The sequence below is a fragment of the Sciurus vulgaris genome (assembly GCF_902686455.1).
Source record: "Sciurus vulgaris genome assembly, chromosome: 2".
NCBI lineage: Eukaryota > Metazoa > Chordata > Mammalia > Rodentia > Sciuridae > Sciurus > Sciurus vulgaris.
In genome coordinates, this window is record NC_136462.1 from 34741661 (window position 1) to 34768025 (window position 26365).

General features: G+C 45.4%; 3 long non-coding RNA genes across 3 annotated transcripts; 1 reads left to right on the forward strand and 2 right to left on the reverse strand.

Annotated features, from left to right (window-relative positions):
- Nucleotides 1–214: 214 nt before the first annotated feature.
- LOC306653999 lies at nucleotides 215–3327 on the reverse strand. Its single transcript, XR_013761853.1, has 3 exons — nucleotides 3149–3327; nucleotides 1262–1410; nucleotides 215–412 (listed from the first exon to the last, which is right to left on the reverse strand). It is a non-coding gene; the product is annotated as an uncharacterized lncRNA (long non-coding RNA).
- Nucleotides 3328–9384: 6057 nt separating this feature from the next.
- On the reverse strand, nucleotides 9385–15163 carry LOC306654000. Its single transcript, XR_013761854.1, has 3 exons — nucleotides 13611–15163; nucleotides 10833–12246; nucleotides 9385–10129 (listed from the first exon to the last, which is right to left on the reverse strand). It is a non-coding gene; the product is annotated as an uncharacterized lncRNA (long non-coding RNA).
- Nucleotides 15164–17656: 2493 nt separating this feature from the next.
- On the forward strand, nucleotides 17657–25037 carry LOC306654006. The gene is made up of 2 exons (XR_013761860.1): nucleotides 17657–18122; nucleotides 24010–25037. It is a non-coding gene; the product is annotated as an uncharacterized lncRNA (long non-coding RNA).
- The last annotated feature ends 1328 nt before the right edge of the window (nucleotides 25038–26365 follow it).

Here is a 26365-nt window from a genome sequence, read left to right on the forward strand (position 1 = left end):
AATACCCACCAGTGTATTATGGTATTTCATCGCATAATCATTACAGATTTTATGTCAAATATTTTTACAAAAAAGCAGGCTGTGGCCACTATGTGAAGTTTTTCTTTAAATTTGTGACCATAAGGGGCTGGGGTTGTGGCTCAGTGGTAGAGCACTTACCTAGCACATAAGAGGCACTAGGTTTGGTTCTTAGCACTACATAAAAATAAATAAAATAAAAGTATTGTGTCCATCTGCAAGTAAATATATTGGAAAAATATAGTGCCCGTATGCCTTTAAAATCATTTATTACTAAACCATCTTTGTTGCAAGATTAGGATGCATGGAATACTCACGAATATACATTAAAATCAAATGGTTGAAATTGAGGCATGTCATTTCTTGATGACAGTTTAGTGAACATTTTTCTGATCTGAAAAAAGTGAACACATTAGTTGCTATTAATTTGTGCACCATAGGTCAAATACTACAATGTTGTGAAGTATGGACCTACAAAATTTAATCTTCCGTGTCCAAAGATTCTGTACTTCTCTCAGCCGTTTCGTTATCTGAGCCTCCATCCTCAGCACCATGGTAAGATGTGTTTATCATCAGCACCACAGTGCTCTGAACGAACCCCAGCAGCGGGCTATCACATACACAGAAGATGCACAAGTGCTGAGAATTCTAGGTTCGCAGCTTATAGTGCTCAAGACAAACGTGCATCCGCGTGTTGCTGCTCTGTTTAACCTTTGAATGGAGAGAAGAACAGAATTATGCAATGAACGGTTATAAACCAGTTTTCGGACTGAAAGGGTCTGACGATTTTGTGGTGAAAGAGAGTGTTCAAACCATATTGGTTTTCTCTCCTCATTAGAAGCTAGCCTGTCTCAATCGTGGCATTAGCAGAGCAGAACTTTAAAGACTTTAAGAAATCATTTGTTGCTTTATATACAAAGTTCTAGAGAAACAAAAGAAGAGTGTTGTGATTTGGGAATTTCACTGTCTTCTTAGGCTACATATTTGTACCCACGATAAATATAAATGGATATATAAGTAGGGGCATATAACTATCAATAGTTCATATAACAGTGAATACTGTTGAGTTGAATTGAATCATGCTTGTATTTACCCTACCCAAGGTCAAATATGAGCCTCTTGGTTTCTACCATTTTCATTCCCAATGGAAAAGTCCTTCTCCAATGGAGAAGTAATAACTTGCATTTCCACCTGCTGAGCACAATGTCTCATTGTACCTTCACCACATCACTAGGAGTCTTACCATTTTATCACTGAGGAACCAGAGGATCGTGAGCCATCTCTTCCCGAGGTCACCCAGGTGACAAAGGGTGGAGTCACCCAGGCTGCCCAGTTGCAGACCTTGCTTGGTCTCACTGCCTCTGTGGCATCAGGCTTTCCAGAGTAGGTCTACTGCAGAAACACGACCCAGCCTGTTTCCAGTCTTTGTACGAACAGAAACCTCGGGGTTTCACACCTTGCAAATCCGCTTGGGACTTTGGTCACTGAATGTCAATCACTGCTGCAGGATAAAGCCTTGTCATCCAGGGCCTAGGAGCAGGCCAAGAGGACAAGGAGGCTTTTGTGGTTGTCATGGGAAATATGAGTTTTGTGTCCCTCCCCCATGGCCCAGCGTTCCAGTGTGTCCTGACCAAGACCTGTGGGCAGCTCCTTCCTTAGGTGAGGCCCCAGGTGCCCCAGGGCCAGAGCTGCCACTCATGGATCCAGTTGTTCATTCATCCAGTGACACTCCCTTGGGCCTCACCCCTCTCCTCTCCCTGCCACCCATGCTGAGAACAGAGCAGGAATGCAGGCAGGCCGGGTTCCTGCTCTCCAGGAGCTTCCTGAAAGCAGGGGCTGGTTGACAGCCACCTAGATAATGTCCCAACCAGTACTATGCATGCGGCTGGCTGAAGAAGTGCTGCAGAAACCTAGAAGTCCCATTCACACCCAGTCCTAAAGGACAAGGTGACGTTGGCCAGGTGTCAGGGTTGGGAAGAGCATTTACTGAACTCACCTACCAGCCGCAGGGGTAGTGCTTTATAAGTCCTAAGTCCAACTCGACCACCAGGCACTATTAGCACTTCATTTTCCACATTAGCATACAGAGCACATTTAAAACTGGGATGGAGGGGACCATCCAGGGGGTGAGAACAGTGAGACCAAAGGAGGGGTCCCCTGGGTAGAGCTCTGGGATGCTCCTGCTTTAAGGGCATCCTTGGGCTGGGGGTGCAGCTCATGGCTAGAGTGCTGGACTCAGATTCCATCCCTGGCATGGCAGAAAGAAAAGAAAAGGACCTTGTCAACTCGACAAAAAATAGTAGGGAGGCAGAGAGGCAGAGACAGGGAGTTGGGAAACAACAGAGGAAAGTGCTTCTGGAAGGCAGGAACAAGTGCCTGGGCAACTGCTGCCAATAACAGGCTGAGAACTGACCGGCAGGTATCGGGAGTGGTGGCAGTACCACCCAGTTATAGAACGCTCCAGAAGATCGAAGAGGAGGACTGAGGACTGATAATATATAAGTCTTCTGAGGAATTTAATTCTAAAAGGAAGGAGAAAAATAGGCTGATGGCTGAAGGGTAGCCCAGTGCCAAGGGATTTTGCTTTGGGGGTGGGGTGGCGCTCTGATAGGAAGGTCTTGGTGGGTGGAGAGAATGCACCTAGTACAGAGTGGAGCCTAGGGCTGCCCCAGGGGAAGGACAGCCCGTGGGCATTGCCACCTGCTGTCTTTCAGGGCAGGTCCCTGATTAACATGTCCTGCAGAGCCTGCTCATTTGATTTCTTTTCCCCCTTGTCCTCTCTCAGATCTTAGCAGAGCCGCCAAGAGAGGGAGGCAACATTCTTCTCTGGACATTGCCAGGGCTGCAGGCATCTTTGAACATCTGTCCCCTGGGTGTCAAAAGCCTAGGCAAGGGCTCGGGCTGAGAGGAGCGTCCTGTGGATCTGTGTGGACTGAGAGGGAGGAGGGTCAGCTGCATCAGGAGACATGTTCAGGAGACATTTCTCAAAGCCTCTTGCTTCTCAGGATCCCCCGGGGGTTTGAGGACTCCGACCAGGGGATTCCTGCTGTTATGTAATGGACATAGTATCAAATCATTCAGAAACAAGTTCCCTGTGAACCAAATTGCAGCAAGTTAATTTAAAACTTACCTCAGGATTTCGAATGGACTAAATTGGCCAATCAGGACCCTGAGGGGTAGATTTACTCCTTTTCAAAAAGGTTTGAAAACTTAAGAAATGTGCAGCTCAAGGTAGCCACTGCCTGTTCTGTCCCAGAGCTCCAAAGTATGTCTTCTCAGCCTGGCTGTGTTTGACAGATAAGTACACAAACAAAAAGAGAGGAGGAACTAAATTTGGAGAGCTTTGAATGCAAAATCAGGGGATTCCCCCTTAGGGAAAAATTCCTCTGGTTACCCCAAAAGAATTGGGTAAATGAGGCAGAAACATCAGTGGTATAAGACAACTAGCATGTCACAGTACTGGTTACTTCATTAACCACTTTCTCATTAACAACAACAACACAAAAGAATAAGTTTTAAAAATATCATAGGTATATATCCTCCAGCCCCATGGCCCCCAGAACATCCATCTCTCTTTTCCTCATTTTATTGTAGGTTATATTGTAAATTGTTTTCCTACAAAGTAATAAAATGTAAATGTGGGTTTTAGGTATGCTAATGTTTCAGGTTGGCTGAGCATGAATTCCCAAACCAGTTTTGGGTTGAGGGGCCTACCAGGAAGCTGTGAGAACAGAGTGGGAGGTGGGATGGGAAGGGAAAACAAGAAATTCCCCATTGTTCTAGCCAGAGAAAGCCAGGATTTAGGAAGCCGTGTGATTTGATGTGAGCTGGAGACCTTCAGGGGACATCAGAAGAGAATCTATACATGAACCATCCAGAGGCTTGTTTGCCTCAGAGTGACTGGAAGTGGCCAGCAGCCCCTCAGGAAAGTGTCTCCAGCCACAGAGGGGGGCAGGAAGAAGGCAGGCAGCACAGTTCTCCACCTCCGGCGGGGCTGAGCTTCACCTCTATGAAGAACCCCTGCAGAAAGTGTCCCGGGGGGTGGGGGTGGTGCGGAAGGACATGGCTCCCTGTGGAATAGGGTAGAATTGGAACCTGGGAGGGCACAACAGATGCCCCCACAGGCTGCTGGGAAGCCTTCCTGGGCTCATTGGTTGGTTGGTTTGTTCGGACTCATCTTCTAACTTACAAGGATAATCAGTGGTAGATAAGGATGTCCTTCCAGAAATTTGTTAAAATCATGTCATTTTTGTGAAGTGGAGAAATACCTGAAGCTTCAGGGTGGAAGGAAATGCTTCCCAACATAGGTGACTTTGGTTTCGTGTTTTTGAATGGAAAAACCCAACTTGTGATAGGGTTGAAGGAAGGCAGGGTCTGGCAGGATGGTGGAAGGTAAGGGGTTCGTGAGGGTCCTCAGGAGGTTGCCGAGGGGACCAGACAGTCAAGGCGGCCAGTAAAGGGGAAGAGAGGTTGGAAATCCTGATTAACAAGAGTTTAATAATAGCAAGAGTTCCTGTGAGCTTCAGGGAAGGTGATATGATTCAGAGAAGCCATTAACAACAAGAGAGGTCTGCGTGAGGGGGGTCAGAGGGGTTGCCCTAATCCTGCAGGAACCGTAAGAAGTTTTCAACCCATGATGGGAGATGACCGTGAAATGGGAATGATGCTGAGAACGAATCCTCAGATTGGATGCAGGCGAGGTGATTGAATGGAGGTATAAGATAAATGGAACAGCAAAGCAGTGGGGAGTCCACTGTTGTTGGTCCTCCAGGGCCTAAACAGTATGCTGCCCAACTGGACCTCCCTATATATTCCCAGAACCTCATGTGGTTCATGTGGAACCACATGGTGCCTCATGTGGTTGACACTCATGAACTATTTGTTGAATGAATGGACAGGCGAAGAAATAACAACCAACATGTTTTTGAGGTTTCTAAAAAAAATAGTGTTTGTAATTCTTCAAACAGAATTATCAGATGACCCAGCAATTCTGCACATAGGTGTACACCCCAAATAATTGATGAGGGGACGTGAATGGGTGTGTGTATACTCATGTTCATAGCAAAGTTATTCACAATAGACAAAAGGTGGCCCCCACTATCTATCAACTGATGAATGAACAAATGAAACGTGGTATCATCATATAATGGAACATTATTTAGCCTCATAAAGGAAGGAAATTCTAATTCGTGCTATACTACATGGATGGACCCTGAGGACATGACTGCTAAGGAAAATAAACCAGTCACCAAGGGACAATGGATTTGCTCCTATGAAACATCTAGAATAGTCTGATTCATAGAGACAGAGTAGACTAGGGGTCACCAGGGGCCAGGGAAAAGAGAAGAATGGAGAGTTATTGTTAAATGGATACAGAGTTTCGTTTTGGGGAGATGAAATAGTTCTGGAGATAGATGATGGTAAAAGATGCACCAGTCTGAATATACTTACTGCCAGTGAACTCCCCGAATGGACAATAGTCAATTCAATGCAACATTCATTTTACCACAATAAAAAAAAGAAAAATCATAACCCTCAAGCATGGCACAAGCAAGATACATTGAGCACACAGAACATGCTAGAATCTTTCCTCAGTCCCCCAGGAACTCTCATTCATATAATTCTCAAGATGACCCTGTGAAGCAAGTACTATCATTTCCCCAAGAGAGCCAGGTACTTTACACATATGGTTTCTTATGGGGAAAACCCTTTAATGTGGGTTAGTTACTATGTTCATTTCACAGATGCAAAATTGAGCCCGAGAGACGAGAAGACACACAGTGGGCAAGGAGCCTGAGCAGCTGACAGCTCGGGTGGGGTGAGCCCAGAAGCCCCGACATTTCCTTACACCATTTTGTCTCTTTCCATCAAGATGAGTAGAATCGAAGTGGTTGGCAGAGTTCATTCAGGGGGTATGTATTAAGCACCTACTATTTACTCAGTTTTGTACTTATTACTAAGAAGACCGGGGAAGTAGAAAACGTTCGTGTTGCCCTCATGGAGTTGGTGAGGAATGTGGGTCAGTGTGCTACCTCAGACTGTGATGTGCCCAGAGGAAGAGAGTCACGGTGGCGAGATCAGTGGGAAGACTTCTGTGGTTGGGGCCTCCTAAGAGGGAGTCGTTCAGACACACCACGTTGGAGGTGGCAATTGTCCAAATGTGAATAACGCTAACACAAACTCGCAATCCCTTGTCCCCAAGTCTGAAATCCCCAGGTCTCAGAAAAAATTCTTTTCTTTTTCTCTCTTTTCTTCCTTCCTCCCTCCCTCCCTCTCTTTCTTTTCACCGATTTGACACCAAACATGTAAATGTGACCTGAGCTGGACTTGCTATTTGCAGTCTCCAAAAGAATGTTGGCACATTGGCTTCAACGTGGTGAATGTCATAGGTGTCATGGGTTGTAAGATCTGCACCCAAGGGGCTGTATGCTAGAGATGGTTTATGTACTGTATTTCCCACTAAGATAAGGAAGATTCTAATTTCTGGTCTCAAGGGATGCTGGGATATTAACCTGTATTCCTCACACGATAGACCACACGACACAGGCTTTCTGCCAAATGCTATACCAACATTAACCTGTTTAATCCCCCACAGACCTGTTATGATTCCCATATTATAGAGAAGGAAATGGAGGACAGAGAAAATAAATAACCTAACTTTTAAGTGATGGGGTCAGGCTGAACCTAAGTTCTCCCTGTCTACACAAGAGCATTTCAGCATTGGTGAGAGCAGCGTCGGGATCCAGGTAAAGATGGAGTCAGACTGTGGAAACATGGGAGGAAGGAGCTGGAGGGGCAATAAACCCCAGGGAAGGGTCACCCATCTGAGTGTTGGTGGGGAGAGGAGGGCACCAAGGGTCAGGAGGGACATCCCAGGTCAGGTGGGCAGCCAGGGTTAAGGAATACAGAGGGGTTGGATTTTTCATGGGAGCCTGGGCCCCCTGGGGAGGCTACACCTTGGGTGGAGGGCCCGGGAGGCCTGGGTCCCCAACCCTGGTCTTTAACTCGTCATGTACTCCCAGACGTGAGTGACGCCCTTAGGCCTACAGACATTCCCCTTTCTGTCGAAAGAGGAAGCAGCCGCAGAAGGTCCCCTCTGTCTACTCTATGAGGTCTGAAGAGGAACCTGGATATGATTTGGAGTTTTTGAAGAAATCTTGCTTTGATGTGGTCCAATCCAACTTCTTCATTTGCTGGCCCGATAGAGACTGTGGGAGGTGGTACCCCTGCGGGGACCGACTCGGGGGACTGTATCGTCCAGGGACCTCCAAGCAGGGGTTTCCCAGCCCTGACCCTGTGACTCCTCAGTGTCTCTAGTTATCTCCAGGCCCGCTGAAAGCTCCTCAAGGAAATATTTAAATATTGAAATAAACATTCTACAAAAATAAAACCATGGAAAAAATAAGCCTACATCAATCAGTAATTTTTTTGGAAAGTAGAGGAGAAAAAGAGAGTTATGATCTTTTTTAAAGATGTCAGTAATGGTCGGGCGCAGTGGCACACACCTGTAATCCCAGTAGCTTGGGAGGCTGAGGCAGGAGGATCGCCAGTTCAAAGCCGGCCTCAGGAATGGTGAGGCACTAGGCAACTCAGTGAGACCCTGTCTCTAAATAAAATACAAAATAGGGCTAGGGATGTGGCTCAGTGGTTGAGTGCCCCTGAGTTCAATCCCTGGTACACTGCTCCCCCCAAAAAAAGATGGCAGTTATTATAAAAAACACGGGTGATTAGGCAGTGTGTAGGGGAGCCCTGGGCTCTGGTCTTAACTCTCCTCACCGTATTACTTGGGTGTGCCTCTAGAAGTCCTAATAAAAGGGCTAATGATGGACTTGCCATAGTTGCTGGGAGGATCATGAAGTAAGATGGGCAATCCTGCTCATCACCCTTCAGCAGAAAATATTTCTCCTCACCTGCCTTGATTCTGCTTTCCTGATGGAGGGGAGACTTAATTTGTGTCACTCTGGGTTCCTAATTCCCAAATTTCTTTCTCAACCTCAATTTCCATGTTAGTCAGGCTAAGCCAGCCCATGCCACAGTGACAAAGAAGACCTTAAGTTTCAGTGGCTTGAACATTCAACCTTTTGTTTTTTTTTTCTTGCTCTGATAAGAATGGACAGAATGTCTCCCATCTTGTAGCCATGCAATCCTGTGTGTGGGCTATAAGGTCACAGTGACTTGAGTTTGGGCCCAGAAGTGACACATGTCACTCATAGTCCATTGGCCACAATTATTCAGATGACCTCTCCCTAACTTCAAGGAAGACTGGAGCACCTGGATTTTTAGTGGGCACAGATAGTCTGTACCACAACATCCTCACCTCTAAAATGTGAGGGTTGAACTAGATGAGCTCAGAGCAGGCACCACCCAGCTCTGGTCCTCTAAGATCGTGTGAGCCAGAGGCTTGGAGGTTGATAACCCATGAGAGGTGACAGTGTGCTGGGTCATTGTACATAGCTTCCATAGGAAGAACTGCCCCACTTCCCAAATGTCAATTTTATTTCTCTATTCTTCTCAGGCCAGCTTTGAGCTCTTTTCCCCCTCTGCTGCCCCTCCACGAATTCCCAAGCCCCAAATATTTCCAGCCTATGAGGGCAAATGATTTCAAGTGACCCTAGATCAGTACAAATGTTTTGCTTTCTGAAAGAAATAGGGCCAGCCTTGAAGCAGGACACTGATGGAGAGCTGATAGCCATGCAGTTGGCAGACTGGAACCACCAGACCCTGGGATCCCTTTTTCCCTTTAGCATCTCTAGAGGAAGTCGGGAAGAATTCTAAAGACTCCCCCATTTGTTTTTCTCTTCTTTCTCTATTTGTGTGCTCTCTATCTCCTTTCCCTGTCTGGTGAGATCCAAGATAAATAAAGATGGTCCATGTACATTTGAAAGGCAATGTATGAATTGTTAGATTGGGAATAGGCCATGGATGTAAGATTTCTTGGTTTCAGCCAGGGCATTTGACAAACCCTCAGGTGGCCCCGGGAGGAGGGTTGAGGTGCTCAACGGGGGTGACAGTATCTTGTCACATGCTACTGGGCTGACCTCATGCACACTCCTATTGTGGTAACTGAGCTTCTACCTTCTTCAGGAGACGGCATCACCTTGAATCTCTGTTCTGTTAGAGGATCCTTATCATGGTTGCCTGGCTCCTATGCCATCCTCCCTGAAGGAATGTCAGAGGCCTCTGAATATTGGTTCTTTCAATTCCTTATCACCATTCAGCAACCTGCCAGCTAGAGCATCTGCCTGATTGGGTGAGGGGCTCCCAACTCCAAGTGATCCTGCACCTGGGTGTAAGCTTCCAGAGTCACTTGGCTGTTCTAAAATTCTTGGATGCTCCTTCCATAAGAAGGTGGGACCTCCCCTTGAATGAGTCCCCTTGTGACTGCTTTGATCAGTAGAGTTTGAAGAAAGTGATGTTCTGTGACTTTTGGGGCTTGATCATAAAAGGTCTACAGCTTCCGCCTGGTTCTCCTACAGTAGCCACTCTGGGAACCCAGGTGCCAGGCAGCATGGAGTGCCACAGGTAGTTCCATGCATGGCAGTCCTGGAAGAGCTCAGGCTTTGACTCATTCTGATGCAGGTACCAGATGTGTGAATGAAGAAGCCTCTAGATAAGTTCAGTCACCATTGAGTTCATCTACTTTTTCCATCTGAAGCCCTAGACACGGTGGGGGGCTGTGTTCTGTCCAAATTCCTGACTCAGGAATCTTCCTCCATTAATATGAAGATAGACAGATCAAGGTTCAGCTTCCTGGAGAAATGTCTCTAATAGAGGGCTGTATAGCTCATTCCTACCCAGCAGCCTCTTTGGTGACAGTTTGTAGGCGGCAACAACCAACCACAGCAACAAGAAAGAGAACAGAAGGATTATTGGGAAATTGTGAATTTCACAATTGGAGTAGATAGGGCACAGTGATGACGACGGGTCTATTGGGGTGGTCGGATCTAGGCTCTGCCACCTAATGGTCCTGCCCTCTTGGCAAAGGTGAGCCTGCTCCGTTCTTCATGAGTCCTCATGGCATCACCCTTCCCTCATCTCCAGAACATTCTGAGATTCTGAGCACCCTACACCTTGAACATTCTTCAGTTATCTCAGTCTTCTTTTCTGCAGGCTAAATAAAAATTCCCATAATTAATTTTACAACTTAGTCATCATGACTTCTTTTGAAATCACTACAAGTATCTCTTTTAATTTTTAGGGCCTCCTTTTTTTGACTGGAGGCTAAGCCCGAAGTACATAGAGACCAATGATAAGGTGGCTGCATGCTTTCTCTCTGCCTCTCTACTTAGATTTCTATTTAATAACCACTTAAATCTCTTATGCATGTTATGCACAGTGTATGGAACACCCCGTGTCCCTTATCTCTGTCCATCACCCCTTCTTCATGATCTTATTATTTCCACTGATTCAGTGAAACGGGGCCCACTGTGGTCTTTATTTAGATAGTTTTTATTATACCTGTGGGTAGATCTTGTAGGCAAGCCTTAGCACAGGTTGACTGTGGGTTTCCTTTTAAAAGGTCAGTGTGAAACAGGAAGTGTGACTAAGAAAGTCTTCTTCCTCCAAGAAGCCTCATTTCATTAGCCTGTCCCTTCCCCCCACAGACTTATTCATGACCCAAGCAGACACATATCAAAACAGCACATATTTCCCAAAACAGTGGAACGTGCACACTAAGGCTCATGTGTGCAATGAGTAGTTATTTCTCAGTTATTTGGTGTGTCTTGGGCCTGTCCTCACGCCAACATGTGCTGCCTGTTATGAATCTGAGGACAGGCAGGCACCTGAGAGCTCTTATCAACTGTGTGACTTACCAAGGAGGACGGTGGTGCCCAGGAGCTGAAGCAGTTGGTGATGATCATACCCACCAGGGCAGAGCCAGAATGGAAATTGGGGTCTCCTGACTCCCAAGCCACACTAGCCCAATTAACGTGCCCACCATGCTAAACATCTGGGAGGGCCCCTGGATCTTTCTTCTTGGAGCACATAAGCCAGGTAATGTTTTAGTGTGGACATTGGTTTGCAGGACAGGATCCTGGGCAAATTAATGTAGGATTCCTGACAGGGGTCTCTTTGGGAGGAAGTAATTGCTGTCCTTTTAGTGGCCTGCTTTATAACCTTATTTCTGTTTCCTCATTTGTAAAATAGAAAAAAAAAAATACTTATCTTTACGGTTATAATGAAGTGAAAATAAGTGAATACACATAAAACATTTCAAAGCGTCTTGGCTTGTGATGGCTCTGCCAATGTGAGCTATTGCTATTCTGGTGGGTTAGTTAGCTTTCCTCCGTTCTATTCAACTCAACAAGAATCTGGCACCAACCAAAGGCTTTGCTCGGGCTGTGAATAGGGCCACATTGAGACTCCACCTTAACCCTGGCCAGTCTCCCCAAAGCCAGAAGTTTGTCTTCAGAGCTGAAAGAAATAATATTGATGGTCCAATGCACAGTCAACTCTGATGGGGTGTAGGGGTGTCTCCTCAGATAGGGCTGCGTGCTGTGTCTACCCCTTAGTGGACACTTTGCAGTGTCCATTCTGACTTGGCTACTGATACTGAGAGCATGAATTGAGGAGCAGGCTGGGGATTCCGTATACTTGGACCCAAGGCAGAGCAGAGTGGGAAGATGTGAGGGGGAGCCCAGCCAGGTTCAAAGGCGCTGGGTGCCAGCTTGACTCAACCTTTATCAGTTGTTTTAACTCTCAATGCCTTTGCTGGGACATCCAAGGGTGGGGGTTAAACCCCAATTCTAAAAGGCACGTAGATACTTCTGACTTTCGAGTTGCTTTCTTCTGCCCAACAGCTTCCTAAAAATGTAGACTTGCCACATCGGAGGAAGATGACTGTTGCAGTGTGGGTCCTGTGTCAGCAGGATTTACTGGGGGTGAACCAGAGCAAGAGCTGCACTTGTGGGGAACTGAACAGGACTGAGTGTTAATAAAGCTGATTTGTGTTCCATTTGTGTTGTTCTTCCAGCACCAGCATGAAGCCATGGGCTCTGTGTCGGCCCACAGTTAGCCTCTTCCCGAACCCTCTGGGTCAGGGATCCTCTTTCCAGGAGTGAAGCAGATGTGTCCCAGGACAGAGATGACCTTTGTGCTGTTATCCACTGCACAAGAGCATTTTCTTTTCTCAGATACTCTCGATGATTAGAGAGCAGTCCTTACCTGAATGCCCTGGGTGGGCACTGGACATGGTGATGGATGATTTCTTAGCAATCTGCCGTGTTCCTAGATGGGATCAAAAAATCATCCTTTGGTTCTTTATGGATCTGGACCTGGAATTCATTCCATCTTAAATCACAATGAACCAAATTTTTCATTGACTCCTAGCTGATTTGCAATGGAGTACATTCTTAAATAAGAACAACAACAACAAAATTTTTTTGATACCTTGTAACAGGGATGGCTAGGTATTTTTCATTTATAAACCTAGTATTTAAAAACATCATGTCTTGATTTTCCTGTTGCTTACTTTTCTTTCAGAGTTTCTTATGCAGATCTTGGAAGAAATAGTAGGAAAAAAAAGTAGGCCTTGGTTTGGGGGATTGGAATGAGACAAAGTAGGCATTTGCAGCTCCTGGCGTCTTTTCTGAACATCTTCTGAGCCTGAGAAAATGGCTCTCAGCTGCCCTGTAGTCCTGTAGCAGCCCTTGCTTTTCCTCCACATCCTGGGCACAGTGGCAGCCTGGGGAGCACCCGCCTTGCTCCCAGCCTCTGGGCACGGGTTGGGGTGCAGAGGTGTGTATAGCCAGGGGCAGGAGCCTCACTCCCTGAGGAGTTGAGCCGGCCACACTGCTTGCCTCTCCCAATTAGTTCCCCAAAGGGAACAAAGCCTTATTTCTTTCCTCTCTTAGTTCCCAGGCACTGGTTGGGGAAAAGACAATCCTTGGCAGCTGAGGGGTTAAACAGAAAACTCAGCGAGGGGGTGGTGGCAGGCAGCTGCAGCGGCTCCTCAGAGCCCACTCCAGCCTAAACAGAGGCCCCAGCAACTCCTTGGAGACTTGAACCCTGGGCGATGGAATTTTCCCTTGCGTGGAGGCTATTGTCCTCTGGAAAGGGCCAGGGCCAGAGGAGGGCTTGGGGAGCACTGATCTCCCTGAACCGCAGCCAGGGAACTCCTGAGAGCCCAAGGGCTCGGTCCCACCCAGCTGGGCTTGGGTGAAAAGGCAATGGGGTGCAGCCCCCCACCTCCTCCTCTGGAGAAAAGGTGGGGTTGTGGGGGCTTCCGAAGGCCTGGGCACCAGTTGTTGCCCTACTCCTCAGCCCCAACCAGCCAGTCACTGGGATGGAATAAAAGGCTTGGTTCCCATAGCAACCGGAAGGCCTATGGTTTTCCACAGAGAACAAGATGGACATGGGGAGGCAGGGAGGTGGAAATGAGGGTGGGGCTGGAGGAGGCAGGAGGAGGAGGGAGGGGCCGCCTGTTCACCTCCGCTGTTTGAGTTCGAGTCTCAAGGGGAGTTTTGTCGCTTCTGGCCTGGGAAACACAGGCTACTCTAAGAGTTGGGGGTGCTCTTAACGGCTTCTCAGTTCTGTGGGAATGGGCCTCGGTTTGACTTCAGGGGCGCCCGGGGGAGCTGAGCAGAGCCTACCTTTGGAGGTAACGAGGCAGGGCCTGTGTTATAACTGGAGCCCCTGGAGGTGTTGATGGAGGCTCGAGCCCATCGAGAGCTATTTGTGAACCGAGATTAGAATAGCAGGCGCCTGCCTCCTGGACGCGAGCTCTGGACTAGACGCGGCTATTTTTAATATGGAGCAGGGGCCGCGCTGAGACCTGGACAAAGTGCAGAACCTGGGCCGACTTCATCTCAAGCACTGATTTGTGAGAGAGAGTTTAAAATCTGTCCGCAGAGTGAGCAGATGGGTTTATCTTCAGTGAAAACAAGCGATAAGGACAGGAGACTTTGTCCCAGGACTTGGGGATGAGAGGTCCCAGAATATCGTCACGAGCACAGAGGTCACGGCACCTTTGGTGTGACTCTCTCTGAGACTTTGTCTTGTGAGGGCTTCTAACCTGGCACCGGCAGGAGGACCTTCTACGATGCCCGTATGAGTGTGTCGTCCACCATAAGGGACAAAAGAAGCAGAGTTAATGAATTGACATAGCAGCTTAGGGAAGAGAGATGAACAGTCCACACTGTTCAAGAATCTTAAAATGATGTTTAAAACCCCAACAACAACAAAACCCCCAAACAAAACAGAAACCAAACTGCTTGGTAGAGCCAGGCCATTCTTGGAGGCGACAGGAACTAGGTTCTGGCTGCTTCTAGTGGAAGGGCTGGCTCCCTGGGTTCCGCTTCTGCCTGAGGATCTGGGTGTGTGCAGGGGAGAGGTCACTGCATTTTCCTGAGAGGGTGGCTAGGGCCATCGCCATGAAGGACTTCCTCACACACACCAGGGTCAGGCCCTTCAAAGCGCAGCTCCGAAGGTTGCGTACCATCTGAAAGACACAATCTGAGGAAACCTAGAGGGCGGATCCAAAGATGAGGAAACACCTGGATGGCAGGTCCCTGATAAGGAACAGTCTTGAGATACCACTGCCGCTGCTCTGCTCGCATGACCTGTGGCCGATCCCAGGGCCACCTGCTTAACTAGTCATCATCAAATAATAATAACAATAGGAAGATCAAAGAGTCACTTATCACCTAATTAATTTGCTTACCCACTGGTGAGTTGGCAGAGCAACAAGTCCATGCAACATAGAATAACAACCCATTTAGAAAATACGGGGAAGGGGAATGGCGTCCTGGAGAAAAGAAACTCACAAGAGAAGTGGACTCGCCTTCACTCTCGCCGGTGTGTCTGGCCTCATTAACTTTCATGGCAATTCAGTGAAGTTGGTGTGGTGATTACTGCCATTTTGTGGATGAGAAATCTGAGGCCTGGGTAGGTTAACTTGAGAGAGATCATAGAGCCCAAAAGTGGAGAGCCCTGGGTTTGGAATCCTGTCTGATTATTCTCCATCTATGCAATGGCCTATTGGAGGTCACAAAGGCACTTTCAGATGTGAAATCTCACTTGCTTCTCCAAACCACTTATTAAGGCAGAGAGTATTCCCACTTACAGCCACAGAAGCTGTTCAGTCTTGGCCTGTTTTTCCTTCTGCCTAGCTGCCCCTCAAGCAGGGTTGCTGGGGTTAGATAACACATGGGGCACCCACTTACCTTTTAATTTTAGGTAAATAAACAATCTTCATTTGTTAATAGTAAATACAAATAGAGTAGTATAATACAGCAATAGGATTTTTACACTAAAATAATTTGTTATTGGGGCTGGGGAGATAGCTCAGTCGGTAGGTAGAGTGCTTGTCTTGTAAGCACAAGGCCCTGGGTTCGATCCCCAGCACCCAAAAAAAAAAAAAAAAAAAAAAAATTGTTATTTATCTGAAATTAAAATTTAACTGGCTGTTCTGCTGTATTTTTATCTGGCAACCTTACTTCCCCAGTCTTCCATATACAAACCTCTTTGTATTTTTTTGTTTTCTGCCAGTGTGAAGTTCCTTTTAGGGAAAAGAGTTTTAAGGTTTATTATGTTTTGTGAGAAGCAGTGTCATGATTTGTCTTTAGGTAACTCTTCTCAATAAGTGTCCCCTCCCCATCTATTTCAGGAAATGAGGTGTCTTTGCTGGTTTATTTCTCTTTAATTTTATGGAGGTCCATGTTCAGCATTTGGCTCCCTATATAGAAATAAGCTAAGTACATCAGACAATTTCCCCCTGTGGCTGACATATATTCTCCCACCTTTCTTTTTTTTTTTTTTTTTTTTTTTGTACCAGGGATTGAACCCAGGGTGCTCCTACCACTGAGCCACATCTGCAGCCCTTTTTAATTTTTTATTTTGAGACGGTCTCACTGGGTTGCTTACAGCCTCACTAAATTGCTGAGGCTGACTTTATACCTGTGATCCTCCTGCCTCAGCCTCCCAAGCTGCTGAGATCACAGGCATGAAACACCCTGCCCTGCTTCATCAGGTTTCTGGTTAGAGACTTCTGCATGGATGACATTCAACAGTACTGGATGCTGGGGACAGGCTTTTCTTTTTATTTTTAAATTGCCAGGTCTTGCTATTAAAATACAACTGACTATAGAAAGAAAACATGATATCACAAGATTATCAAAACATGTAAATGCTTTACAAATTTCCTATGCTGTTTTCTGAGTGAGGTTTCCACGGTTACATGGCAAGATGGTTGCTGGAATTGGAACGTGGGTGTGGCTGACTTGACCCCTAGGCCCTTTCCATTATATCATAGCAGACATTTACCAGTTGGTTCTTGTGGGATTCCAACCTGTTCAGAACTGCAGGAGCAAGAGTCACATAGGGTTCAGGACTTCATCACCAAATGGTCTCTATGCTGTGAAACTGGCCATTGCTACTTACACAGTCATTCATTTTCATAATATTGATTCTTCTGCACACGATCCCTAGAGTTTATGAAGGAATCAGCAATGAAAAGATAGCTACATAATAATAGCTACTGTTTCCTGGGTGCTGGGATGAAATCTGAAATCCATTTAACTAATTCTTGCAACAATTCCGAGGTAGGTTCTTCGCTCCCTTTTGTAGATGAGGAAATGGAGATTTGAACTCCTGAGTCTAGAGGCTGCCATTTAGAAAAGCCTGGTTAGGTGCACCAGGTTTCCTTGTAGGCTAGTCTTTCACAAAGTCCATCCTACTGTGGAGGGTGGTAGATCTATGCATCAGAAAAAGGCCAGTGCTTCCCTCCCACCTTCCTTCTCTCAGCAGTTCCCACCTCTCTGTATAAGACCCTTAAAGGAAGAAAATGTGAGAGAATCCTTCAGTTGAATCATCCTTGGAGTTGACTTAACCCTTTAGATGCCTGCAACTAAACAGCAAGGCTACCATCTGAAGTCACAAATTCCGTCTTCCCTCTGCACCTGTTAAACTCGCCCTTCTCTTGGTGTTTTTGGGATTTCATATTGTGGTTTTTATTCGAAAGGCTGCAGGAAATCTGCTTTTTCATTTCCTTCCAGGTCTTGGGAGGATCATTTTCCATATTAAACAGAACGTCTTACATTCCTGAGAATGCACAGCCTTGTTGTGACAACCAGGAGGGAGGATGAGAGCCCTGGAAGATCAAGGCAGGCCCTTCTCTAAACAGCTGTAATGATATGTAGTCCCTGCTGTAGCCAGGCTCTCGGAGAGTGTCGAGGGGAGGGAGACACCAGTGTCTAAGGACCTCCCTCCTTTTCCGAGGTGTGTCCTTAGGCTTTTATCCCACTGCCTGTGATCCTCTAACATTGCCGGCTCAAAGGTTTGTGTGTGTGTTCATGGAATAGGTTGTGCACTTATCAACTATTATTAGTATTTCGTAACCGTCCCCCTGAGTGTTGTAATTAGAACTCTCTCACATTCTTGGATTTTGATACATGACTTTAAAAAAAGACATGATTTTTAAAAAATTGAAATTGTGCAATTTTCCCCTTTGTATGTTTGCATGGGGCTATGAAAAGGAACTGGGGAGAGGGGTTTCTCCCAGCACTTTTACTCACAATGCTGTCTTTTCCAGACCCATTCAGCATTATTTTAGCACATTATAAATTTTCCCTCAAAGAATTAAAAAGTGCTTATATCTTATATCAGGTATTACTACCTATTTCATAGGCAAGGACAGATTTTTGCCTAACATCTTAGTGATTCTATTTTTCTACTGGATATAGTGTCCTGATACAGCAAGAATATCTTCGCAGATTTATTGAGTAAAAATTCTATTCAAAGATCCGGGTACTGATTAACACTCCTTGGCTGACTGAACAATGGGTGTAACCCGGGCTTGATAAACCAAATAAGACCTTTGTCTTGTTTTGCTGGCTGCTCAAAATTGCCTCTACCATAAAATCATTCAACCTCCAAGGAGAGGCCAGGATTCCCCTTGTAAAGACCTGGGCTTTGTTTCCTGCTCCTGATGGATGGCTGAATAGAAGTGAGGGCGCTTGATGGGCAAGAATGTGGGTGTGTGTTTGTGAGTGTGGATGTATGTCTGTATACATGACTGTGCACACGCTCACAAGTGTACCACTTCCCACTGGGCTCCGAGCTATAGGGGATGGGATGGAGAAGCAGCTGGTTTGCCAGCACGTCAGGTAAGGCTTGCATTGGGTTGTTTGTGCCCAGTTCTTACCCTGAGGTGTCCATGGCCTCTTTTCCTCCTGCACAGGTCTGGGCCACTTTGCTCAGGTAGATAAAACCAGGACTAAGGATGCTCCATTAGTTCCCTGAAGGGAGTACTCTGCAGTCTTCAAGGGTGACTGGAAAATACTTAAATAAGTTAATCTATGTTACCGAACTGGTAAAATACCAGTTTCATCCTGGGAAAACTGCTGGAGTTCATCTTAGGTTGGAGTCAACAATGCCACTTCTATTTCCTAAAAGTTCTCAAACTTCTAAAACCCCCCTTTTTAAAAGAAATAAGCCAGGCATGGTGGTACATGCCTATAATCTCAGTGACTTGTGGGGCTAAGGCAGGAGGATCCCAAGTTTGAGGCCAGCCTGAGCAACTTAGTGTAATCCTACCTCAAAATAAAAAATAAAAAGGACCAGGGATGTGGTTTAGTAATAAAGTGCCCCTGGGTTCAGTCCTTGGTAACCCCTCCCCACCAAAAAAAGTCTCCACTGGGAGAACTTGCAAAGGTGTTCCCAAAGCACTTTCTGTGCCTTTGGGCCACGCCCAAGATGGGTGTGCTGCCCTGGTCCCCAACATGGTTTTCAAGACAAGAGAAGAAAGCATTAGAAAGTTATATACCAGTGATTTGATATCATCATGCCTAAATTATACTGGATTATTTTACATTTGGAGAAACTGTGAATGTTTAGCTTGGGGGGAAAAAAAAACTGAAAGGGGAATCAGGTTTATAAATTTAAAATACCCCAAGGGTTGGTCATGGAGGAGAAGGAGTAGACTTATTTAAACTATTACTGAAGGATGGAAGTTTCCAGAAGGAGAATTTGGTTCAACATAAGAACTGTCTAAAACTCATCCAACAATGAATGGAAAACTTTCTTGGAGGTGCTGAGAAAGGACCCAGTCTCAAGACGGTCCAAGCAGAGGACAGCAGAGATGTTGCAATGTGAATCCCAGAAGTAGGCACAAGGTTCAACTGATGACCTCCAAGGTTCCTTCCAGCTCTAAGATTATAAGATTCTATATCGGTAATTTTCCATTTCCCTATTAAGAAGAAATTTTCCATGTCAAGCGGTTTTAGCATTTGATTAAGTTTGTGGGATAGTTTTTGCTGTTTGCTTTAGTATGGGGCTTACTCCTTTGCCTGAATGGCTTAACACGACATAAACACATCAGGGATATTTATTGGACAGAGGCGATGGGAGTTTATAGCTGGGCAGGAAGGTCCTGTTCCCTGGGTCTGACATGGAGGGGCTCACGGCTCCATATCTTGCCTCACATCCAGTTTCTGAAATGCCTCTGTCACCAAAGGACTAGGCATTTGAATTTGCCCTGGTCCTGGAGAGTGGACACAGCATATACTGTCTGGAGCCAACTGTCCTTCTATGAATCACCACAGTGCCATTTCCTTTCACCAGGCCCCAGTTGATTATCCCAAGGAGTCTTCCCAATCTTTACCTCTCACATCGCCTCTCCGTGACTTGAGGGCAGAGTAAACTTTCTTTGAAAAATAACTGACTCTCTTTCAACTATTCCTTCCATTAAGCTATTATAAACATTTCTATTTAAAAAAGAGAGAAACTTAAACATCCATTAAATACCAGATTATAACTTCATCTGTCTTTAACTTTTAAATGGAAAGTTCTTTTGTTTAAACATAAAGGTCAAGGTCAACTATTGGCCTTGAAGGTTGAGAGCTTTTTTGTTGTTTTGTTTTTCTATAGTTACTTGAAGGATATTTTTTCTCCCTCTCTTGGGTTAAGGATATGTTGTAAGGAAAGTCCTAGGAGCTGGAAGTAAAATATTGACAATATGAAAAGGAATGAATAAACTCCCACCAGATGATTTCACAGCTTTTGGTAGAGTGTGATCAAGGATGTGGGATGGAAATCCCGGGGACTCCCGTCCTTGGATCTCAGGAGCCACAGCAGGGGAGGTGAGCATTGGCTCTCAGACCTCTTCAGCTAAGTTTCAGACTAAAAGCCCTGAACAAAGGTGCTCCACATGACTAGTCACCAGGGAAACTGAAACTGCCAGGTGGGCTGGGGTGTCCTTGCTGGTAGAGCACCTACCTCGCAGGCGTGAGGCCCTGGATTCAAGCCCCGGCCCTGCAAAAACAAAGCCAAACCAGCCTGAGATACTATCACAAGCCCAAATAAAAGTTAACTTGAAAACTTGAAATTTAAAAAGACTGACATAGTCAAGTGCCAAGGGTGTGGAGTAGCTTGGAATGTTCATACAGGCCTTCCGGGGGAGGCGTGTAAATTGGTACAATCACTTTGGAAACCACTTGGAAACATCTAGAGAAGCTACGGTTACCTCACCAGTCCCATTCCTAGGGAGACACCCAAGAGAACTGAGTTCATATACAGTCCAGAAACAAAAATGTCTAAGAATGCTTTTTGCAGCTTTATTCATATCAGCCCCCAATTGAAGCCAACACAAATGTCTATAAGTGAATGAATAGACTGGAGCGTACTCACACATGCTACCCAGGAATAAAGAGCAGCCAATACCACAGCGTGTTCTCAATGAGAAAAGCCACATGTAAAGGAGTATGCACTCTATGATCCCATTTATGTAAAGTTCAAGAACAGGAAAATTAATTTATGATGATGTGAATAGTCATTACCTTGAGTGGAAAGGTAGTGATTGGGAGGTGGGGCAAGAGAAATGTTCTGTGCCTCAACTGGTAGGGTGACTTCATAGGCATGTCCATTAGCAAAAATCCACCAAGCTGTTAATATAAGCTCTGTGCACTTCCAAACCTTCATACTCACCAGGGTGTCTAAAACAAAGAAGACAGAGGATAACAAGTATTGGCAAGGATGAAGAGAATCTGGAGGCCTCATTAGGGCTGGTGGGTTGTAAAGTTGTTTTGTTTTGTTTTATTTTTTTGGTACCAGGGATTGAATCCGGGGGCGTTGTACCACTGAACCACACACCCAGTTCTTTTTTCTTTTGAGACAAAATCTCGCTAACTTGCTTAGAGACTCACTAAATTGTCGAGGCTGGCCTCAAACTTGAGATCCTCCTGCTTTAGACTCCTGAGCTGCTGGAATTACAAGTGTGCACTACCATGCCTTTTTTTTGGAAAACATTTTTAGAAGTTTTTTAAAAATCTGAACGTAGAGTTTCAGCAGTTCTATTCCTAGGTATGTACCTAAGAGAATTGGAAACATCCACATAGAAATCTGTTCATGAATGTTCATAGACTTTTTATTCATAGTAGGCCCAAAGTGGAAACAACTCAAATGTCCATTGACTGGTAAATGGAGAAATAAAATGTAGTGTGTCTATAGAGTGGAATATTATTCAACAATAAAAAGGAATGAAGTACTGATTCATGTGATAATGTGGATAAACACTGAAAACATGCCAAGTGAAAGAGGCTGTTCAAAAGACCACATATTGAATGACTTTGCTTATATGAGATGCCCAGGACAGTGGACAGAAAGTAGATGATTAATGGTTGCCCGGGGCTGGGGGAGGAGGAAATGGGAAGTGGCTGCTCATGGGCATAGGGTTTCTTTCTGGGGGATGAAAATATTCTTAACAATGGTGATGACTGCATGACTCTGTGAATATAGTAAAAAAAGCACTGAATTATATAAGTATCAATTTTATGGGATGTGATTATCCCAATAGAGTTGTTATGGATGAAAAATTAGTACACCCTGCTGTCGGCATTTACACCTCATTAAAAAAAGGAAAAAAAAAAAAAAAAAAAAAAAAAGAATGAGCTGGGTGCAGTGGCACATGCCTGTAATCCCAGTGGCTCAGAAGGCTGAGGCAGGAGGACCACAAGTTCAAAGTCAGCCTCAGCAACTTAGCGAGGCCTAATGCAACTCAACGAGACTGCGTCTCTAAATAAAATACAAAAAAAGGACTGGGGATGTGACTTAGTGGTTAAGTGCCCCTGAATTTAATTCCCAGTGCCAAAACAAACAAACAAACAAACAAACAAACAAAACAACAACAAAAAAATCCCCAAACAAAAAATGAACGAAAAAAGAGAATGAACTGTAAAGTTGAATTTCTCTACCAAAAACACAAAACAAAAGAGGATAGGGGGTGGGTCAAGAAGAGAGAGAAGAGAATTGATATCTGCTTCTCAATGTGCCATGTACTTTATGTACATTATTTCCTTTACTTACCAAAGGATTCTCATTACATATATATTTCCAAAGGCAAGCAATGGGTTTCTCCACTAATTTGAAGCTAGCACTTGGGGTCCAAAGTTGTTTCTCTGCCCCTCATTATCTTCTCTGCCCCTCAGATGCTTTCCCACTGAGGGTAGGGTTGACCTTGAGCTGATTTTGACTGGCATATTCATTTGGTAGAAGAGGACCCTGAGACCCAGACACATGATGTGACTTACATAAGGTCCCACAGTCAGCACGATTAAATCCTATGCCCCAGTATTGAAGTCTCTTGCTAATAGCTGACATGGTGTTATCAAGTGTTTGATTAAACTGATGTACTTGGTCAGAGAGCAGTCTGGAAGGGCTCTGTGCACTAACGATATGTCCATTTGGGGCACAGAGATTCCTTCGGGGATTCTTACTGAGAGCAATTCTTTCTTGCACGGGTGCTGGATTTAACCTTTTGTGTGGGAACCTAGTCTTCTGTCACCCAATGCCTGGATAAGTTAACTGTGGTGGGCATGCACTCATAGCTCTTAGAAGCAGTGAATTACATGCACATACCATAATAGGACAATGTCTTAGAATTAGAAAAATAAAAGGCAAGAAACCAAATGCTATTTAGAGCATACTGTTTATAAATTAAAACCACACCCCCCAGATATAATACCATCTATCTTACAAGGATATACACATACAAAAGGACATCTAAAAACATGTTCGTGTAGTGACTATTGGGGTGAGGAGAACTCGGTCAGCCTGGTGATGCCACAAATCAATTAGTATTATTAATTTCAATTCTTTAGCCCTGAGGCCCAGAAATAATTAATAAAAAATAGCACCATCATACATTGTATGGAGACAGATATTTTCCTCCTTTCTTTAGCTGATAGAAGCTTGAGTTCCCCTGGAAGTGTCTATATTTAAATCTATTTCGAAGCCTTTGGAGGTAAGGAATGAGAATTCCAAAGAGGATGATTTCTAGCTGGGCAAGGTCTGCAGATCCCCTTCTGACCATGCAGCTTGCTTTCCAGGGACAACTCGTGGCAGACTCCTCACTCTTTCCACTCTGCCCTTGACATTCACTAAGCACAGGCCTTCCTTAAAGCATATGACATGCTGTCTTCTTTGGCAAATGGGTTGAACAAGGAATGGGAAATGACTCAGCCAAGGCAGGTGCTGCAGCTTGAATTGGGTCTCCCAAGATTCATATTTTGAATTCTAACTCCCAGGACCTCAGAATATGACTATTTGCAGATAGGGCCTTTAAAGAGTGGATTGAGTTAAAATGAGGCTATTAGGGTAGGCTCTGATCCAATCTGACTAGTGTCCTTAGAGTGTTCTAGTCAGGCTTTACATCACTGTGAGCAAAATACTTAACTAGAACAACTCAGAGGAAGAAAAGTTTATTCTGGTCAATTCCATTGCCCTGGGCCCAATGTGAGGCAGAATATCATGGCGGAAGAGTGCAGCAGAGGAAAGCTGTCATCTCATGGCAGCAAGGAAGCAGAAGGAGAAAGAAGTGGGAAGGGGCCACAGGTAGATGCACCCTTCCAGGGCATGCCCCCAGTGACCCCACCTTCTGTAGCCATGCCCACCTGCCTACAGATAGCACCCAGTCAGTCCAATCAAATCAGGATGCACTGATTAGCCTACAGCATTCATAATCTAATCATTCATCTCTGAATATTCTTGTGTTAACAGGAGATTTTGGCTGATACCTCGTATCCAAACCATAACAGTGTCCAAGGAAACTTGGACACAGAGACACTAGGGGTGCAAGCTCACAGAGGAAAAAGGCCATGTGAGGACACAGCAAGGAGGTGGCCATCCACTAGCCCAAGAGAGAAGCCTCAGAAGAAACCCTGTGTGTCAACATCTTGATGGTGAATCTCTGGCCTCCAGACTGTGAGACAAGGTTCCCTTGTTTAAGCCACCCATCTTCGGTATTTAGTAATGGCAGCCCTAGCAAACTAATCTGGGATTTAGGCACAAGTCTTTAGTCCTGGATTCCCTGGCCAGAGAAATTATCCTGTAGGACTTACCTCTGTGAGTGAAATTCCAGTGAGATTTTATTAGACGCCCCCATCTCTTGGGGGATACTGGGTAAGGTGGACCTCGGGAAAGAAGGTGAGTTCTATGTGCTCACTTCATTTTGTCACCCGACTCCAAGGAGCTGTCAGGGAAGCTGTGAGCAGTTAGCTGACTGCCAAACACCCTGCAGGTATCAGGCCCAGGTGAAGGGAGTCGCCACTTCATGGGCTGTGCATTCAGCTGGAAGTGCCTCTCAACTGTCAAAAATCCCTTCACTGGGGCCAAAGGCCTGTGTAAATATGTACTGCTCCCCATGGGCTTTCCTAATGATTGCTACTCAAACATGGTCCATTGTAGAAGTTTGAAAGCACAAGTTCCTACCGATACCAGACCAGAGATTATTGTTCCTATATCAAAGAACTAATGAAGGTCAACCAAGCTCAGGAATGGAGGGGTTGAATATGGGTCAATCCATGGGTTTGGGGGAGTCATGCTGAAACTGTTTATACTAGGAAAATGTCCCCAACAAGTTATGGAGAAAAAAGGCTGCTTCCTATACTCTTGAGTTTTAGTAGAGCTGAGGTAAAGCACAGTCTTTATGTTCCTTATGTTATTCACATCACTCAAGATCTTGCTTGTCAGTTCTCACCAGCATTCTAGAAACCGAGTTTTAATGGTAAAGGAGGATTGACATTGTGCACCTGTGTGTTTGTGTTAATGGGGGGACCTTGTGGTGGGGATTTGGTGTATATGTATGTGATGGGATTTGGGTAGTGGAGGTAAAATTGGCAGAACAGAAGGGAGAAGGGCAGTTCCAGCTTCTCAGGTTTTCCCGAAATTTCTGAGAACCTACTGAAACGTGGACTCTTTTTTCAACCAGCCCTTACTTCCTAAGAGCCTGCTGTGAAGAGGCCTCTGTGTTGCTCATAGGTAATGCTGTTCCCACACTATTCCACCATTTGAATTCCCTCTGAGATACCTGTTGAAGATGGCACCTCAGCTCACCTTGATTCAAGGGATTTGCTGGCTTTTCATATTCAAGGCACGGTGGCTGGAGCCCAGTCGCACAGGTCTGGGTTGAAATTCTTAAAGCCTAAGATCTTGGTGACTTAATGCTCATGCCTCAGTTTCTCCAATCATAAAATGGGAAGAAAATCTTGATTCCATAGGGCTGCTGAGAGGGATAAGTGAAATGAGAAAGATAAAATGCTCTTTGCATAATGGTGGGCATTCACAAATATTGTTTCTACCTAAATATCAGCTGAATATATGTGCCATTCATTCATTCATTCAACTAATGTTTATTGTTGGCCAATGGTGACCCCCCCGCCCCACGTGTGCAGCATGGTAGCCCAGACGTTCCTGCCCTTATAAAATTAGTGTTGTGGCTAAAAAACAAAATGGAATCAGGTGTTAGGGAAGTTGTGACATATTCCCTTAGCCTTGTTCTCTGCCGTGTGGCTAGATGCGAACATGATGCTCAAGAGGATGCTCTCAGCTGTACCTTGAGAACAAGACGTAGTGACTCAATGGGTTAATTTCCCCCAGCAGCAAATGAAGGGCTGGGGAAGGGTTAAGGGAATCAAGCAGCTGTCACCACAATCGTCATCATCTATTTATGTGGGACTCTTCTCTTGCAAGCTAAGTACTTTGTGGACATTACTCAGTGAATTCTCACAGCTTGCTTCTGGGGCAGGGAGGAGGCAGAGATGATTAGAAGTGAGGAAACAGGCTTGGCAGAAAGATAACTGCCTTGTCTGAAGTCACATAGCTGCAGAAGCACTGGACTCAGAACGGGGTTACCTAACGTGGTGCCCATTGGCTCACAAGGGGCAATGAGGTCAGGATACTGTGTGGCCACGGGAGAGCCTTACAGCTTGCCCCAAAGCTTCCCAGATAGGAGCTCTAATTCTGAACCTGTTTTGCCCAGGTGGTCCTAAGCGCTGCATGTAGGGATAGTACAGCGTTGGTCCCTTCCCTGTCTTTTAATGCTGTCCTTAGTGTGGTAGGACCTTACAGTTACATG